Raw genomic sequence first — 4,027 nt, 5'->3', positions numbered from 1 at the left:
TCACTATTAAAATTTGTACGGATCTCTAAAAAAGTTATCATATAGGTGTGAAACTTGACTGTTCTATAGATCCGTGCCAAATTTAATGGTGATCATTTGGAGTCCTACACACATGGGTGGAGGAAGGTCCTATACGATCATTTTTCATTATATATACAGTTATTAGTGTAAAAAAATACATTGATTTATATATACTGATGTGTATGTACCAATGTTTAAAAAATGGATCGGTGACTCGAATCGGGTCACACCCACACCCACACCCACACCCACACCCACACCCACACCCACACCACACCCATATCCATATCAATGCCGCGGATCAGTTTTGAGAAATTGATGTACCTGGGCATGCTCTCTCATGGTACTCAATTTTTTGTGATGAAGACTTGGGACACGCACTCATTTTGTGAAAAACATGTGGTGTGTTTACAAAACTGTCTTCATAAAACTTGCACAGTTTTAACACCCTTGCAAGCTACATGTTAAGACTCCAAGGCGTCTGAATTGAGTAGAATGGGGAAAGTTCCAGGTCTCTTTAACCTGAACTGGTCGATATTGTTTACAAGGTAATAAAAATGACTAATACTAGCGTTCCATGGAAAGCATTGTAACAGAAGCACATGGAGGATAAGAAAGACAAAAGAAATCAACCTATGTTGTGAGATATAATGTTAAAACTTTTTATTTATTTCTGTAGCAGTCGATAGGTTTTATAGTTCCATATGCCAAATTCAAATCCTGCTTAAAAACTTTTTAACTCTTCCTGAGGTAATGAATGAAAAAATTTGTTGTTGAGGTCTTAGCAGAGAGAGAAAGAGAGACTCAGTTAAGTATCTCTATAGGTTACCATTCTCAGATAGATATAGTGCATTGGACCAAGGGCAAATATGTTTATGGAGCTTACTTGTCCCACAAGTGGCTTTTGCTTGGTCATTGAAGCAAGGAAATCTTGATAATCTGGGAAGAAGAGGCCTCATTCTCTCATATGTTCGCCTATTGTGTCAAAATCAGGAAGTCTTGTGACCAGTTATTCCTACAACTGGTTTGTGAGTTGGGCTCTGGAAAAATTTAGGCAGCAATGTTTATTTCCTCAAACAATGCTCACATTTTTCAATAATGGCTAGATCCACCTCTGTCAAAGATTGGAAAGACCATGAAATGCTGCGGTGAGACGCAATAAATTGGTGAAATATTCATTGTTATTTAAAGTCCTGCTTGAAATATTACCTGTATTTGTTATTGCATTTAAATAGGTCAATTCCTACCATAGCTAATGTTGTGCCTGGTATGTTTGGTTCAATGCAAGAGCATGAATGCAAGATCTTTATTTTTGAACAGTTAACTTTCGTACTTGTATTACAGTAAAAAAATATTACAATGTCAATCTGATCTGAGGCACAAACATGCACTTGCTAGCAAAAGATGAGGTCGCTATACAAAACATATGCCTGAGACAGCACACTGTACAAAAAACCCACAAAAAAAGACCAAAAAAATAAAACCCTGAACTGAACTCAAAAACCTGCTAGGGTGGTTCCACTGAAGGTAGGAGGTGAAGTAGCATATTCTTTTGTGAGCAAATCTGCGCTAGAATTATGTGTCATAACTTTTTCGGATTCACAATAGGTAGACGTGCTACCCATATAAGAAAGTTAAATATTGAATTAAATCAATGAACAACACACAAAATCCATAAACAAAGCAGAATTATGTGTATGATAATAATGTTTCAGTGTTCCTTATCGCTAACAATTGAGGAAAGGCATGTAAGATATGGGTTTTCTCTATGAACAATATCAAACCGAAACCCAAGATGCATATGAAATATCAAATCAAAAGCCAACAAATTAATATTAGTATCCAAAGTGACAGAACGACATGATGCCAATATGGAGATTTCCTTTTATTTTTTTGTTTTTTTCCCAATTAAAGGATTACATGATGCCAATATAGAGATGTATTTAAGCACTGCTTTCTGGTTCAAGATGACTTGTTATAGTTCTTGATGTGTCAAATTTACATTTTCTCTAAAGAGTTATTCTACAAACCGCTATTCTACTGGTGAAGTAGGAAACAATACACCAATTTTATTTGGACAAATTCATACAGTCTATACAAAAATATCTCAGAGCAATTATCAAACTCATCAAGTACGTGGACACCATTTTCATTTTGTGTATCCAAAGTAAAAGAGCCACAGATTTCAAAAATCCCTAATTGCAAAAAGGCCCAATAGAAAACCCAATCTCAGACCCTGTAAAACCTATTTTTCAAAAGCACTGTAAACCCTAATAGTATGCCGTAATAGAGTGAGAGAGAAAGAGAGAGAGGCGATTGCACCTTGTTCACAGAGGAAACATCAGACTCAAAGCACTAAAGTAAATCCTCCAAATTACAAGAGGAAATAATTTGTCAAAGCTTCCATTAACAATAGTGACAAACAAACAAATAATGCAAAATAGAATCATATTAAAGAGCCACAGCAAGATTTTAGTGCAGCAAAAACACAAAAAGACTTGGTATTAATTTGCGTGGCACCAGACTAAAGATATCAGTGTGCAAAAAGGAGACAGAGACCACGAGAGAATAAAATCCTAAAACAGCAAACATAAGCAATATCACCAATAAAGTGAGGACCATGGTAGATCCCCTTTTAGTAATTATGAGAGTTAGATTGCTCAAAAAGAAGGATGTGAGAAACACAATCAGGAAGAAAGATTCGAACACAAAATGAGGCTGAGCAAAGCCAGTCTTAGAAGCTGTAGAGAGACAAACAACGAGACCAAGATGGATGGGCGTACCTGCTATCCTCCGTCCAGAGCGAAAGTGTAGGGTTCCTGGATGGTGAGAGTGTGAACTTCGGAGAGAAGTTGCAGGGCTGTGTCTCTGTGGGCCGGGGTAGGTTGAACCTCCGTGGGGCAATAGAAGCATTTTAACTTTAAAGATGAGAAAGAGATAGAGAGATTTGGGGCCGAGAGAGTGGGTCTTCAGTTGAGCGGCCATGGTAGGGAGTCCATTTCTTTAGGGAGAGAGGGGGAGCGATTGGCTGTACGGGAACGGTCTCTTAGATATTTACTGGGGGTGAGAAAGAAAACGGGGATAATTAAAAGAAAAAATTGCGAATTCCGAGGTGGATTTTTTTACTCACTTTACTTTTTTTCTTTTTTTGTTTTATTTTTTATTTTTATTTTTATTTTTTTGACGAAAATACTCTTCATTCACATGACAAATTATTTTAATTGAAGAAGGCAAAACGGTTGGTGATTATTTTTGCTCGAATGGTCGGTTCGGTATTTCGTGGTTGCTGTCCAACATTTCATGGTGGCGGTCTGACGATAATTTTTTTGTTGGAATGGGTGGTCCGACATTTTGAAGGGGCAATCCTGTGTTTTTATATGGCTGTCCGACATTTTGAAAGGCACTCCAACATTTTGAAGTAGCTGTTCGACGTTTTGAAGTGAGCATTCTGTCGTTTTGAAGTGAGTAGTCTGGTGTTGTATAAGTGCTTCGGCGTCGTACAAGTGCAGTCCGGCATTTCCTTTTATTGGGATCCGAAAATGATTTGTTACCTGAAAGAAGTTTTGTCAAAAAAAAATTAACTTTTTGTATTAGGGGTATTTGCTAAGAAACCTGATTTTTTTTTTGGGAAGTTGATAGGAAAAGTTAGGTGGGTAAAGTGCGTAAAAAGTTTATTTTGGGGGGTTTTTGTAATTTTCCTATGAACTCGAGATTCAATCTTAAAATGCACGGTGATAGGTCTCACCCCCATTATTTATGGCAAGATCCTATAGAATCGTTTCTCAATAAATAATGAAGGGTGAAGTTTCAGCCGATTTATTGACATTGGGCTGCAGCCATCCGTACCATCTATGTATTTGGATGGTGCAGATCTTGCACATTTCCCGATTTGGAAACCGGGGTTTCCCTAAAAAATATTTGTTTCTTCTGTTTTATGAACTAGATGATGACAAAAACCAGAAACCTTAACCTTCTTTTCATGACCATAGCATTTCTCTCTCTAACT

The 4,027-nt window shown here is 37.2% G+C and overlaps 1 long non-coding RNA gene across 1 annotated transcript; it reads right to left on the bottom strand.

Annotated features, from left to right (window-relative positions):
- Positions 1-1,326: 1,326 nt before the first annotated feature.
- LOC148780756 (uncharacterized) lies at positions 1,327-3,061 on the bottom strand. Its single transcript, XR_016061502.1, has 2 exons — positions 2,805-3,061; positions 1,327-1,585 (listed from the first exon to the last, which is right to left on the bottom strand). It is a non-coding gene; the product is annotated as an uncharacterized LOC148780756 (long non-coding RNA).
- Positions 3,062-4,027: the final 966 nt, after the last annotated feature.

This window comes from Amborella trichopoda, chromosome 8, assembly GCF_054954075.1.
Source record: "Amborella trichopoda isolate Santa Cruz 75 chromosome 8, AtrichopodaSantaCruz75HAP2 v2.0, whole genome shotgun sequence".
NCBI lineage: Eukaryota > Viridiplantae > Streptophyta > Magnoliopsida > Amborellales > Amborellaceae > Amborella > Amborella trichopoda.
Note: the sequence above shows the minus strand (reverse complement) of the source record. Positions and strands in the feature narration are given on the sequence as shown.